This window comes from Gasterosteus aculeatus, chromosome 21, assembly GCF_964276395.1.
Source record: "Gasterosteus aculeatus chromosome 21, fGasAcu3.hap1.1, whole genome shotgun sequence".
Classification (NCBI taxonomy): Eukaryota; Metazoa; Chordata; class Actinopteri; order Perciformes; family Gasterosteidae; genus Gasterosteus; species Gasterosteus aculeatus.
Genome location: NC_135708.1, coordinates 1,158,708 through 1,174,516, shown reverse-complemented (window position 1 = coordinate 1,174,516; position 15,809 = coordinate 1,158,708). Strand labels below are relative to the sequence as shown.

Here is a 15,809-nt window from a genome sequence, read left to right as displayed (position 1 = left end):
TATGTTTCAACATGTCCTTTCCTCAGAGAATGACTATGAATATATTTTGTCCATCTCTGAAAACATTAGTGAAGGTCTCATGTATCAGCATGGTAAGTCTGTAGAGAAATCCTCTTACTGCTCTGCAGACGCTCAGCCAGCTCCTCCTGCTTCATTCTCCTCAGAAAGTGCACTGAGATCTTCACAAAGGCCTCTCTGCTCCTCCCCTGCTCTTCATCCAGCTCCTCCTCATCCTCCTTCTCTAAGCATTCTGGGTAATCTGAACTCACAACCTTCTGGATCTTCTTCAGCTCGTTCTTCACAAAAGTGAGGATGTTCTCCTCCAGCAGCTGGAACAGAACATTCTATGAATGACACCAACTAGAACATGGAAGCCACCATCAGGTCCATGTTGGACAGACGGACAATCCACTGGTCTACAAAGTGCAGCATGGAGATGATGGTGAACTGAGAGATGTTAAAGTAGTTGTACATGTACACACCATGAAGATGGAGTCCAGGTGTGTTTGATGCTGCTGGGCAGACGGACCTGTGGGAACCTCTGAGCTCTCCTGGTCCTCTCTGTGGAGGAACATGAACCATCATCTCACATGGTGTTTGGACCATCAACACCAATACAACATTAGTTAAAGATATTGGCTTCTGTCATGATTGATCATGATGGAAACCAGATGCTGAAGACTGTCGATGATGACGGACAGTTTATTAGTTGAGTGACAGTTAGTCATCAGTTTCATCTGGTTTTAGTTCTTACTGTGGGTCATAAAAACAACGTCTGCAGACCTCTGCATCTGGTACAAAGTCTTATGGAACTACTCCAAACCTCTTTAGTCCGTCCCCTGACCTCTAGAAGTCTCCTTAGATCTTCTGAAACTAGTCTTTGGACCTTTTCACAGAGTCTACTGACGATACTTTGTCCAAACCTCTGCATGGAGTCCAGAGACCACGTCAGCTGGTCCACAGAGCACTGAGTTTATTCTAATCACATGTTTAGTCCCAGTCATCTGTCTCCAGAAACCTGCAGCTGTCTCCAGTTGTGACCTCTGCTGATCCTGATGTGGAGGAACTAGCTCACATTGTGTTTACATCTGAGGATGTTTACAGTTAATGATTCACACTTAAACACAAACAGACCAGTTAGATGATGGGTGTCTAACTTAAGGCCCGAGGGCCAAATCTGGTCTGCGGGGGGTCCAGTGCAGCCCGCTGGATGACTTTACTATTGTGAGAATTACACAAAGACACAAATAGCTTTTCTATAAAAGTAGCTGCTATTCCTAATCAGTCCACTGGGGGTCGCACTCTGTGAGTGAGCGCATGTGTTAGACCAGGGGGACAAGGGGCCTCATTTATAAAAGCTTGCGTAGGATTTGCTCCAGAAGTGGCGTACGGATGAAACGTAGGACATGCGTACGCACAGAAATATTCAGACTTATAAAACGTCCTACGCAGTTTTCCCTTAGTAAATCACAATCACTTCTAAATGCAGCGCAGCTTTTGCTGCTTCATGTCACGCCCATAGTTGCCCATATATAGTCTGTGGAACGCCCACAAATTAAGATTCATCGATTGCGAAATCATGACAAACACAGAGGAAAACGAAGAAACGTAACTTCACTCAGTGTGAAGTGGAAATGATCATTGGGAGGTGGGAAGGAGAAGTAAGATGCTCTTTGGAGGACACAGTGTGGACATCACTGATGCCAACAAGGCACCTGAGGGGCCAAAGGTTGCAGAGCAACACTGCAGCCTCACGACCTCGGACCCAAATAAAGAAAAACTGGTCTGACATCAAAGTGGATGCAAAAAAGCGTTTAGCGCGTCATCGCCAAGGTGTGTCTCCACGGGTGGGAAAGGGACACCGGAGCTGTCCCCTCCTGATGAGAGACTGGCGGCAATGATTGGGGATCGGGGACAGGGTCTGGGCCAACCTCGGCGTCAGGGGGTCGAGGCACGTTTGGAAGCTGTGCCACATCATGTAGCACAGCACATGCAGCACGATGTTTCACACCTTTTCAGGAGTAAACAATAACCTCCCTCCAGTGCAGTCGAGGCAGCGCCATCTGCCCTTAAACAGGCCGATGGTGCGCTGCACTACAGCACCAATCCTTCCATGTGCCACGTCTCCTAAGAGCGAAGATCAGCCATCAGCGTCATTACGCATTGTGACGGCATCATGGCGTTTTATTACCGTACGTCTGATTGCATCTGACAAGCAACAGCTGTGTTTAGAGGATGAATTTAATAACATGCCGATATTATTGCAGAACATATTTCACTTTTCTTTTTGAAAATGTGTTAATTTGTATTTCTGTTTGTTTTACGCTGCAGATCGATCAAACGGGTGTTCGTGTTATTTATGAGAGGCAGTATTGGCATTTCTTTTACAACAGTCTAGTTTTACACACTTTCACACACGTTTGCGTGTTTCTTGCATTTGCCGACGGTTCTCATTTCACCTGTTTTTGTGCGTACGCGTGGGTCCGAGCTTGCGTGAAGGTCTTTTTTTCGTCAAGTTTGCTTTTTATAAATACCAATTATTGCGTAGAGAGCGGCGTACGCCTTCTTTTGTGCGTACGCAACGTTTATAAATGAGGCCCCTGGTCCTTCACCAACGCAGTGCTGGTAGATCACCTAACATTGAAGAAAGAACCACGTCAGGTCACCACGCATGCATCAGTGCAAGTCATGGAGTGAGGTAACGACCAAGAACGTCTGCAGTAACTTATTGTAGCTTGTTTCTTTACATGGATTCGTTTTGTGCTCCCGGTCTGCAGCGCTGTTGTTGCCTTGGTTACCGCTGCTGCTCGTTGTTATTATTCGGGCGATCGCCATGACTTGGATTGAAGCGTTGATGACAAGTAGCTTGCGAGCTGATAAAGTGTGGGCTCCCCTGTGTTAGACCTTTTAGACCACAGCGTTCCTCCAGGCAGCAGCGCCCGCTTGGAAACGACGGCCCCCCGTCGACCGGACCATTGCCTAAGATTTTACTGGTCCGGCCCACTTGAGATCAAAGTGGACAGTATCTGACCCAAACCTAAGATGAGTTTGACACCCTGGAGTTAGATGAAGATAATGAGTTCTGTCATGATGGATCGTCATGGAAACAACACGTTAAACAATGAACAAACATTTATGTAATTCATGACTGAGGATCAGAACAGTTCTTCATCTGTTTAAGAACTTACTCTGTGTCATAAGAACGGCGTCCATCTTTGAAGTCAATATATCGATCAATAGACTGATCACTCTTCATGGACAAACATCTGGGTTCAGGAGACTTTCCTCTCTGCTGATGTGAACTGAAAGAAACACTGAGATTACATCATCACATCATCATCTAATCATGAAGCATCAGCTCACATGGTGTCCGTCCTCACAGAGACCAAAACAAGGTAAAGGTCCATGACGTGAGGTCTGGATGTGGACCACATGACTCCCTGTAGTGGTTTAGGTCTACTGGTCCTGCTGGTCCCACTGAGAATCAACAGCTCAGTCTTTCAGCTCACTGTTTTCTTCACCAGTCAGTTTGGTTTAGTCCCAACAGGTCTCACCAAGTCCTCCATGGAGCTCTCCCTCCCTCACTGGACACTGCTGAAGGGCCCTGGAGCAAGAAACCCAGAACCTCCACCAGAGAGTCTGGTAGAAACACCTCGTCATCAGCCTGAGACCCTCACCTTGCATCAACAGAGGGACCAACGTCTTTGAAGGCTATAGGAGGCTCCATAGACCGGTTACTCTTCATGGACACACAGCTGGGTCCAGGTCCAGGTCCTGGTCTCTGATGGGTCCTGGTCACACACATAGAAGCAGAGTCAGTGAGTCAGAGACGTTGGGACATGGAGACGAGTGGAGGACAGTTGGAGATGGTCCTCTCACCTCTGAGCTTTGGTCTGGCTGTCATGTTCCCCACACAGAGGGGCTTCAGAGGGAGGGACTCCGTCCTCTGGGTCCTCAGCCTGATTCATAGCAGAGTCCACACCTTCACACCTTCACACCAACCTGCTGGCAGAGCTCACACGTTATTATCTTCATCAGGACAAACACACAGAGCTCATTCACCTCAACACTAAAACTCTCATGGGACACTTTGTGTTGTTGTCTTGAGACAACGTGTCAAGAGACGTCATTTTAAATTCTCATCCTATAAATGTTGTGTTTCTTTTAAGCGCTTTCCTTTGGCAGGAGGCAGCGGTCCATCAGGACGTTATTTATGTTAAATCACTATATAGGCTACTAAAACTCAGCATGCAGAATGACAACATGAGATGTGTATCATATATCGCTACGTTTAGCCGCTAGCAAGACACCTCGTTAGCAATGTTAATAAGCTTGTTATAGCACGCTCGTACATTGATGCTAGTATTAAGGGCTCTTGCGATGGCTTCTTTGTAATGTTACTGTGAGCTACAGAGCTGACACTTTTTCACTAAACCTTGGAGTGAGATGTTGTCAGGGATGAAGCTGCAGCCGACAGCAGAAACATGAACATGCAAAACAACCTACAATCTCACTCATGTGGGCCTTTATGATCATGAGGTCAGAATGCACACAATTGTACCAAATACACACCTGATGCAATAGGCTACAAGCGACTAGATCTCCACTCTTTGCTGTCCTGCTCCTAAATGGTGGAAGGAGGTCTCTGAAGACATCAGGACCACAGAGAGCCTTCACATCTTCAGACTAAAGACACACCTCTTCAGACTCTACCTCCACTAACACACTAACTAACTGTAGCACTTACATTGGACTTATAATGGTTCTTATCTACAGCCAGTTGTAAATTGGCTTATTTGATGAAAGTGCACTTTGTTGTTTCTTGTTCTTCTGGGTTTGTGTCCTTATGGTTGAAACGCTCTTATTGTAAGTGGCTTTGGATAAAAGCGTCAGCTAAATGACATGTAATGATTTAAAAGATGAACATTAGCACTCATCTTCCAGCAGATGGAGCTGTGCTGTTTCTCCTCTTCATCTCCTTCAGAGTCCAGAAGTCAGTAAAACAGTCCAGTATCACATGACATGTGTCATGGTCAAATATGTTAGAACATAATTATCACTTTTAGCATAAGATTGTCTATATTGAAGCTTGACGTGTGAAAAGCAGAATGACCCAACGTTTCCATTTGCAGCGGAGTCTAAAGAAAGGAGGGCGAGTCAACTTGCTCTCACACAAACGCTGGAACAAAGGAACTGTCTGTTACTTCATCTCAACCTTCATATCTCACTTCGCAATTTGTCATACTGGCCACTGGAGACGACCTTCATGTGTGTGTATAAAAGCTCAGCGCTGCTCGGAGACGCGTCTCCACAGAGCTCTGTAATACGTGCGCGTGTATTTGACCTCCTGCTAGCAAGAAATCAATTGACTTTTACAACTTTGATCATTCATCAAGACTTTATTTTTATTAGATAACATAGAAATAAATGATTCTCTTCTCCCGAACTAGTTACAATGAAATATTCCACAAGAGTGTTGCTCGGTGTACCGGTACTAGAAATACTAGCGACGTGTCGGTCGCAACGAACCGGCTCTGAGAGCGACTCTTTGACGCGAACGACGGGAGCTGCTTTGTTTCTCTCTCTCTCAAGCCGCATTTGATTGGTCAATATGCGTGGGGGCGTGTCTCTCTCTCAAGCCGCATTTGATTGGCCAATATGTGTGGGGGCGTGTCTGCGCTGAGCACAGGGCGGAGGGGCGGGACTTACACACAGCAGCAGCGAACAGGAGGGAGGAGTCAAGAGAGTAACAGAGCGGTAAAATAAAAGTTACGAAAGTGAGTGTCAACAGGAAACGCAGCAAAATCTGGACACATGTCAATGACATTGATCCATCTAATGCAGAATGTAGAGTCTGCAAGACTAAAATCTCTATCTTCTCCAAAACAGGGCAGATAATTTCAGAGAGAAGAAACAGGATCAGCCCCTCAAAGCGGAGCCACTTGGTCTCAATGTAAATCTTCCCTGAAGGACAAAACTCTGCATGCTGATTTTTTTTCTTTTTGTTTTACACATTTTAATTTATATTTTGTTGTGTGATTCTGTAAGCTTCTGTATGTTGTTTCACTTTAAATTTGTTAAGTATTAAAAAGTTTAAAATATCTAAAAGTTAGTTAAGTTCATTTGTAAATAGTTAAACGTTTGTTTTTGCACTAATTTATTTTTTATCACTCTGTAGAGTGTATAAATAAAAGTGTATTTATATAAAAACATTTGAGAGTGTTTTTTTTACATTAGTAATTCATATTGCGCATAATTTTACATTATTGTTGGTGATAAATTAATTTAAGCACCAAAAAAATCAGAAGAGCTATTTGGGAGCCGAAAGAGCCGGTTCTCTATAAAGAGGCGTAATTCCCATCACTGCCGGGTAAAAGAGGACGTCTGCTTTGTCTCTGACTTCTGGCCCTGATCTGCTTAGAGGGCGTGGCATCAAGTGAGGGGCGTGTCCTCAACTGTGTTGCTTTCAGGAAACGTCGGCACTGTGAGAACTATGAATCCACACTTTCTATCCACCATGTTCTATTTCAACTTTGATAAACACGACCTTTTTAAACAGATGTGAGGAAAGAGAAGAACGTTTAATCTCACAGAACCAAAACACGTGATGGTGGGCTCGACATGTGGACGTAAAACCGGACCAGAACCAGTACCGGAAACCATTATTTAGGGTATATATCATGATAAAATACATCAACGCATTATCTTGTTTTTATTCGGCAGAGTCCTGACTACAATAAGCTGGAATCCACATTAAAATACTCCAAACACACCTTTAGCTGGTGGGGAAGAGTCACATATGACGTGCAGGTTTGTCCACAACCTTTGGACCGAGTGGGACATTTTGTCGGTGCTTGAAGCTCGCGGACGTTGGAGCCAAAGAACAGCAGCGAATCGGTGGATTATGAATCATTGAGTGAGACAAAGCCTGCAGAGTTACTGTGAAATACACAGCGAGCCAGCAAAGACACACACACACACACACACACACACACACACACACACACACACACACACACACACACACACACACACACACACACACACACACACACACACACACACACACACACACACACACACGTCTTACCTCTGCCGCTTCTCACGGGAATTATGGATTTAATCTGCTGTTTCTGCAGTGAGGAAAGTCCCCGAGCCGCTTCACCTTCTGCTTCAGGTGTGACAGGTGAAACCGCCTCAGAAATCTGGCAGGTGTTTTTTGAGTCAATCAAAAAGCTTGAGTGTCATGTGACCGGTTTTTCCTGCCTGGGGAAGCTGGCGATGGTGTGTGTTACACAGTTAAGTGTCATGTCTTGTTTATTTTGGCTACAAAGATCATGTGATGACTACAAAGATGATGTGATGACTATTGAAACAAGGAAAATCCTTGATGGCTATGGTGTGTGAAGCATTGAATTGGATAAATGAATGATGTTTGTGGTGCGTGATACATAACTTATGAACGTATTAATATGGTGTCTGTATTTATGATACAATGGCGGGGTCAAAAGGGAAAGTGGAGACAAATTGTGATGTGAAAAGTAAAAGAATAAAACATGCAAAGATGGAACCACCAACCTTGTGATTACTGAGTTACCGTCTCTACCCATTGAGCCACGGGCACATACGCAGGAACCTTTGGGTTTGTGACTCTACTTATTCTACTTGTTTGTAACTGTGCTTATGTTACTAGTGACAACATGTAACACGCAGAACATTTCATTCATTTCCATTTAAAACTAGCAACTTGTCCACAGGGCTTCAGGCGGGTTCTTTTCCTGAGAGTGTTTCACCTTTAGAGACTTTCACAGGGAGCAGATGAAGCTGGGGAACAAAGTCACAGCAAGTTCATACAAGTGAGGATACACTTCTTATGTTCTTAGCTTCTCCAAACGTCCAAGGTTTGGTCCACCTTGGTTGGTCTCCTTGTTCTCATGCAGGCCTCTATGATGCCTCAGCATAGATGAGCTGTTGTATCCAAGCTCCTTTAACACAACAGACACTTCACCTTTTAAATCACCAGAAATAAGACGACATTAGAACAAGCGATACGTCACATTTATTTACGCTAGTTATTAATAAGACGTTACTGTGTGCACACCTTATTATGAGGATCAGCTCAAAATGTTCCCAGACAGGAAGGTTCCCAACGTCACCACATATGTCACGGGTGTCAAACTCTGGCCCGCGGGCCAAACTTGGCGAGGCAATATCGAATTACTATTAGAGCTGGCCCGCCGGTTATTCCAGCGCATTCACCGCTAATACTACAAATCCCATAATGCTCTGCTGTTCTGTCAATCAGGACAGGAGTCAGTCATCTCCTCTGTGTCAGTAGCGATCCGTAAAGCCCCGCCTCCCTCCCACACTGTCACGTTCCCAAAACGGGCGATATGAAAGTATATTTGTTTACCTGTTTGTCTTGTTTGTGGAGCCCACGTGTCTGTAACTAAGGAGCACAACACGAGAAGACACTATGAGACGAAACACCAGGACGAGTACAAGGACCTGGACGTGACTCAAAGGAGCCAGAGAGTAGGAGATGAAAAGAAGTTTGGTTTCACAGCAGAATAAGTTGAAAAAGCCACATCACAAAGGGAGGCTGCTGTAAAGGCTCCTTATAGAGATCAGAATCAGCCCGGCCCTTTAATGACGGACAGTTTGTAAAGTGCATTATGAGTGAACCCAGAGAGAAAAAGCCTTTTCAAACGTGAGCAGGAACACGGGAGCTGAGCGCACATGTGATCTGTACGAGCAGCTGATGGAAAAGGGAAAAGACGTCGTTCCTTCCTCCCTTTGCTGTGGACGAGAGCACGACAAGTCTGATGCTGTCCGTGTTCATCCGCCGGGTCGACTCAAACCCGTGTGTCACGGAAGAGCTTTTGGGATTTACATCCACGCACGGCACAACCACTGGGAAGGAAACCTTTGAGGAGGTTTGAAATGTGTACCTGGAATAAAGCTGCCGGGGGATTAACCACAGATAGAAAGAAGGGACTGGTCTCCTGATGAGACAACATGTCCAAAGGGCTCAGAGTGTGATTGTTATCAGACACGTTGGTTCTTCAGGTGATTCCGTGTTGCCGAATAACAGATGAGCTCCGCGTGGTTCACAAAGGCTCTTCTACTTGATGTTAGTGGTGATGTTTGGGCCGGTTAGGCAGCAGCGTTTGTTTAATTCAACCCTTTCTGAACAGAGTTCTGCAGCACACGTCACCGTCAGGCTGAGCGCTTATAAGCAGCTGCTTGGTTTGGCCACGTGGGGGCGCTGTGGCCCACAGAGCCACCGGTTAGTTCTGTGACGTCACATAAGTGCGTTTTAAGTGTTTAAAAGACACTAGAACACAACACACTGAACTAAACCAGAGACGTGTGTGGGACAACGTCCTGTAAGAGGACAACGAGGGAACTCGTGTTGATGTCCAGCAAGGGGACGTTGTCCCTCCAGATGTTAGTCCATCGTGTCCAGAGGCGCTGACGTTCTCAGTGAACTACAAGCAGGAAGTGAACTAATCCCACATGTGCTGCTGCTCGATGACTGAACCCGTTGTTGTGAACAAGAAGAGGCTCTTTAGTCACCAAAGAACAACAGTTACTTCATTATCGTGGCTCCACTGACCTGTGATTGACAGGTGACATCACGTCACTACCTGAGTTAAGACAATGACGTCACTACAAGGCTCACCGCTACTTGAGCTTCTCTGCATGGCCTCAGCGCGCTGCATCGTGCCGCCTTCATTCACGTGTCATTCAACATGATTGACAGCTGTATGAACAGCAGCTGAGGGGCGCGGAGACGTTCCTGCAGCAGGAAGAACGGAGAGAACTCAGAGCACCAGTAAAGGTCTTCAGGGAGCCCCGGTGGTGGAGCTCAGTGGTTCCATTAGCGCCTCGGTCCAGGGGAAGCTTCAGGAGAACGGCTGGTCATGGACGGGTAATAAGCAGCAACAGAAACATACGAGAAGACTGTCCACAGCTGCATCATGAGGGACCTCTGTCCTCGTGTCCCCTGTTGACTGGACGACACGTGGAAGCAGCTGAAGGTCCTGATCTCCACGCTGCTTGTATTAACCTCCCAACGTGGGGCCCTTTCTCAACGATGGGACGCAGAGGACGGACTTGCGTTCTGGGGAGAACAGACTCGGGGGTCCTGACTCACGGGGACAACAGAGGACGCTCATTTCATGGGACAGCAGCTGCTTTGATGACGTCAGCTGCTCTGAAACATTTGAATACGCTTCTTGACTGTCGGGTGTTTAACTATCACGCTTTTTTTTGCTTCTCATTTCAAATAGAAACGCTGTGTGTGACGGAGCAGCAGAGGAAACTAATTCACAGTAAATATAAATATCAGACATGAAAGTGTCTCAATGGAGCAGATCAGAGTTGTTGGAGCCTCGAGGGGCGACGAGCAAAGAGGAAAAGGGCGGCGTTTACCCTGAACACCCGTCCACAGCAGCACAGAGAGAACGGCCCCCCCTCACCCACTGAGGGACACCGTGCACATCAGGAGCCCAACGACACGACCAACGTCCAACAAACAGGCGTTTAAAAAGGGCGGCAGTGCTACTTTCTGCACGGACGCTTCAGCTTCACCATTGGTGAGATGCTCTGTGTTTCAGTGTGTGTGTGTTACTCAGCTTCATTGTGTTCTATTTGTAGCCGTTTACCTGCTTCATCTTCCTCCGTCTGGATGTAGCGTGTCCTTCAAGACAAACACACAAAGTGAAACTATGTCTTTGTGATGACGGCTTTAAAGCAACATTTAGTGGCTTCAATGAAACGTCTCACTGTCTCTTGACTGTAGAACACGAGACATAATCTACACGTCCACAAGGAGACACGTCCTGGCTCGACTGCTTTCTGTCCCAACATGTTTTACTGCTCATCAGTAGCTGAAACATGCCTCTAAAACAGCTCATAGGATGTTTAGATCAGACGGTTTGATTGTCAACGTGTCACTGGCAGTGATTGACAGCTGTGTTGGAGACTCCAGCCTCTGATTGGTGGCTTTCCTTTGGGCGCAGTGAAACGTGCCAAAGGCCATTAGGAGCACTAAGCGCAGGCCGAGCATCCTGATCACCATCACTTTTGCCTTGTTGACAAGTCGTCTTTTCCTCCTGCAGGAAATCCATATGGAGTGTGTTGGAATGAGTGCGAGCTCCAGTTTTGACAGGAGACGCTCCAACGTTTGAGGCCGGAGGACATGCTGTGGAGAACCATGATGTCCACTTTAGGAAAAAGATATTCATTGACTGCTGTAAAACGTCTCTCTAGCGTGTTGTGGGGGATATCAGCTTATAAAAACAACAACATGTGAAGATAGTTCTTTGAATCTTGTGTCAAATCAAAACTGAATCATTTTGACTGCAAACCCTTGATGCTGCTTTTAATATTACATGTATTTGTAAAGAAAGTTTAATTCAGTAGATATTTAGCTAACTTTTAAATATTTTCCTATGATGAGTTTATTCAGTTATGACATCATAGCATTATTATTATTATTATCTCATCAGAACTTTGATTGGACTCTGCAGTGTTTTTTAAAGGTTGTTAACAGAAAACGCTGATACCAGCTATCTAATGGCAGCTAATGTGCTACTCAGCTAACGGTGATTTACAGCAATGACTCATAGTGAAAGTAAAACGGAAGTGACATAGATCTCACCTGAGGGGTTTCCACAGCCATTTGTGAAGAAGACAGAGAGGGACATTGTCTGTCTTCATGTACCACTTGCACACCTCAGGTACCGTTAATCCGATCCGTTCATCCTGCTCCATCAGTTCTGGGGATTCACAACGGTCAACAGGGACGAAATCCAGCCAATCCAAGGACGAAAAGTGGAACCAATCAGACGTGGAGATCCCGGTGACTGGCTCCGCCCCTTTACTGTCAATAACAACACCTTCGAGCGCGAGCAGAGATTAACCTCGCGAGCGAGGAAGTTCACGTCCACGATGTTTGATTCACACGCATCAACCGGATTTGCCGCCAAACTCTTTGTCTTGTAGCTCTGGTTTTGCTGAAGCATCAACCAGAAGAGAAAAGGGGCGTGTCTAGAGGAAGCAGGTGAGGAGGCGTGGCCGTTCATCCTGCTCCATTCCTACACAGCTGATCCACATTCCATGATCCACCCCTGCAGTATTTAGAGCCGGGCTGTTCACCTCTCCAGTGGCACCTTGTTAATACTCCTACGTGGTAACGTGGCTCAGTAGCTCTGCTCGTGTTGTCCAGCAAACTCCTGTTCTGTAGTTCTTTCTGTGTGACTTCAGTTCCTCTGATTCTACTGTTTACTGAAAACTATTGTTTTCAGGTTTGACTTGTGTCCTTGTTTGTGTATTTCAATTCTCTGTACATTAACAAGAAGTGGAACAAACACTTATCTATGTCTTTCTGCACCTTTGTGCATCATATACATACTAATATATACAAACAATACACATATATATATATATATATATATATATATATATATATATATATATATATATATATATATATATATACAAACCTTTACCCGAAGTACAGAAAGCACAAGACCCACCAGAGAGTCACCAAATAGCGCTTAACTACTACCGGACTAGGAGAACACCAAAATAGCCGAGGCTACAATTAGCGTAAACAAAACGCTAATCCTCTCCTCGCCTCCTCTGTTTGTGCTTCCTTTCCTCTTGGTCTTTCCTCATTGCTCGAGTCACGCTGACACGCTGCCCGGAGCTTTCGGGCCTTTCGTATCGGGCGAGCAATGGCGCTCTGACGCCGGTGTCAAGTCTCTGACGGCGTCGGACCCTCTTCTTTGGGATGCGCCCTTTGGATGAGGACGTTTTGTCCCAAGAGCTTTCATCGTCATCTACACACGAGGAACAACAGAAGGGAACATTTGTAGTGAACTAAAGCCACCGGCTGCGTTAAATGGTCTTATTTCATCCTTTCACGGCTCAGACACAAAAGACACCGTAAGAAAAAGGTCCCAACAGCGTGAATCAGAGGTTTATCTCCAGGTACCCACTTCTCCACCTGACAAGTCCAGTAAACCACCAACACCAGTTAATGCAGACGTCTGTCTGGATTCCCCACTTACCTCGAGTCCTTTTAGGGCCACAGAGTCATTGTGGCCTTTTCTCAATGTTCGGCCACTGCAAAAAACCTGTGTGCAGTTCCAAGGCTGCTAACTACCTGACCCGCGAGTGTTCTTAAGCTGTGGAGAACGGAACATGGACATGGAAGTTAGAACACGGAAGGTGGAACGTGGAGAGTCAGTGAGGCCTTCTGGAATATGCAAATGACCATTCAGAGTGAGTTATTTTATGGAGAGGTATAACTTTATTTGCATTGCTCTAAAAAATATGGTTGTACGTTTCATTTGTTTTTAGCTGATGGAGCCATCTGCTTACTTGAATTAGGTTTTTGTTTCTTTATTTGAAAAAACATAGATGGAGGAGCCACAAAATTCAACATGGACCATTTTGTTGGGGCATGAACGTCTTTTTTTACATTTCCAAAGTCCTCATATTATCTGTCAAAGGTCACAGCAGCTATTTATTATATAGCTGCTGTGACCTTTTTACAACTGACAAGTAATTCTGTTTACGTGTTTGTTGTATTTATGTTTAACACTAATAATCTATATGTTTCTATATGTTCATATATTACTCAGTTGGTGATGGGGGAAGGCAGAGGCAGCACCCAGACGCAGAGCTTGACAACAAAAAGACTTTAATAGTCAAAATTAGTGACGTTACCAGATGTGCCGACGCCTCGCGCGTGTCGAGTAACTGAGGGGGCGTGTCCTCGCAGCGCGTACCGAGGCTCGCTTCATTTAGGGGAGGAGCCATAAATGATGGCGTCCGAAGCCTCGCTGCCCGGCGGGACCACGTGACGCTTCGGGAAGGGCTTCAGATTTACTTCCATGTATAAACCCCTCAGGCTCCATTCAAGATGTGGGTTGTACAAATACTATAATAGTATAATACTATACTATACTATATAATACTATATAATAGTACAAATACTTTGGTACTGTACTCAAGTAGAAATGTTGGGTATCTATACTTTACTGCAGTATTTCTTTTTCAGACCACTTTTTACTTTTACTCTTTACACTTTCACGCAAATATCTGTACTTTCTACTCCTCACATTTTAAAAACAGCCTCGTTACTTCCGGCTTGTCGCAGTTCAACAACACAAAGACAAAAAAACGAGATAAATCCAGATAAACGTCGCTATGCGGACAGTGAGTGTGATTGTGGTTGGATGAGAATATAAACATTTAGCATCCAGACACCCGGTTGGTTTTCTCCTCCTCCTCTTCCTCCTCCTCTTCCTCACGCAGAGTCCATGTAACGTTAGATGAGCATCTTCATGACCGTGGGTTTGTCCTAAATGTTTGATTGAGAGTCCGGCACAACACAGCGACTTGCAAGCAGCGTATTAAATAAAGTGACGTGTGTCTTAATGCGGCTTTGGAAATGAACACAAAGGGATTCTGTATTTGCTCGTGAAGCCTGAACATTCTGCTTATGTTGTAAAGTTGTAAATACAGTCAAGAAGAGTGCTTTGCAAAGGCGTCTGTTCTCTAATCTCTGTGCTGCTGAGGGAGAAGAACACACTGGGCTACTGGACCATTCTGAGGGGCGACGGCTTTCACGGGGAACTACGCAAATCTATTGGGGAGTTTTTACTTTTCCATAAGCGCACAGAGCTGGCTGCACTTTTCACTGACAATGTGTCACCAAACTTTCATATCTTGCTGACGTTTTCGCTGAGTTGAACCAACTAAACAGTTCCATGCAAGGTGGCAACACACACGGCATCAGCTGTGTGACAGAATGGAAGGCTTTCTCATCGGGGAGGGAATATCTTCCATGTTTCTGTCAGTGGATGAGCTGGGGGATTCTGCTGTGCTCTCGCCTCCCGCAACACGCGCAATTCTTGTGGAGGCGCTGGAAAGACAATGTGGGAAGTACTTTTCTGAGGCTGACTCCCGGCGCAGGGACAAGGCTTGGAGACAGTTTCCATCCAGAGACAACGCAGCAGACGGCACACGCCTGACAGTGACAGAGGAGGATCAGCTCATCCAACTATCCACTGACCGTACGTTCAGAAACATTTACCAAACCAAACCACACAGTTCTGGATCTCTGGCCACAAAGACTTTCCACAACCAAAAGCAATGATGAGCCTTTTGCCCTTTGCAACAACTTATCTTTGCGAAAGTGGATTTTCCTCCCTCACCTACCTGACAAACCAATCCAGGTCGAGGCTGCAGCCTGAGGCTGATACGACCCTCTGCCTGACAACGTGCATCCGTCCCAGGTTACATAAGTCGTGTGCTACACATCAGGGTCAGACAGCTCACTGATGTGGGAGTATGTGTGCCATCCACCGATGCTCGAGGATTCACTGTCCCTTCTTTATGTGAGTTAAAATAACAACAGAAATCTGTGAAATATCGTAATAAGTTGTTATTAATATTTAGCTCAGAGTTGTTTGCAAGATGTCTGTTTTTAAATGGCAGCGGCACGGCCACCCTGTACCTTTCATGTTAAATGTTAAGTTCAATTCAATGTTAAATAAAAATCTTAATGAACATATTAAGCTGTGTATTATTTGAATAGCTTAGTATTAGATGCACAATAACAGGCTATGTTTATATGGCACTAGGCCCAGTATATAATAATCAACAACAACAAGTCAAGAGTCAGAATCTCCCGCAGTGGAGGGAGGAGAAAAGCTGGAAGGAGAAGGCGTCCAATCACAGATGAATACTGGCGAGGCGCAGTAGAAGGAAACAAAGGGCCCCTTGCA

General features: G+C 45.4%; 1 protein-coding gene and 1 long non-coding RNA gene across 2 annotated transcripts in view; both read right to left on the bottom strand.

Annotated features, from left to right (window-relative positions):
- LOC120813096 (protein NLRC3-like) overlaps window positions 1–15,809 on the bottom strand; it is a 159,886-nt gene that overhangs the window by 3,328 nt on the left and 140,749 nt on the right. The gene's annotated exons all lie outside the window — the stretch shown is intronic.
- LOC144390347 (uncharacterized) lies at window positions 2,997–5,388 on the bottom strand. The gene is made up of 3 exons (XR_013454371.1): window positions 3,880–5,388; window positions 3,678–3,791; window positions 2,997–3,302 (listed from the first exon to the last, which is right to left on the bottom strand). It is a non-coding gene; the product is annotated as an uncharacterized LOC144390347 (long non-coding RNA).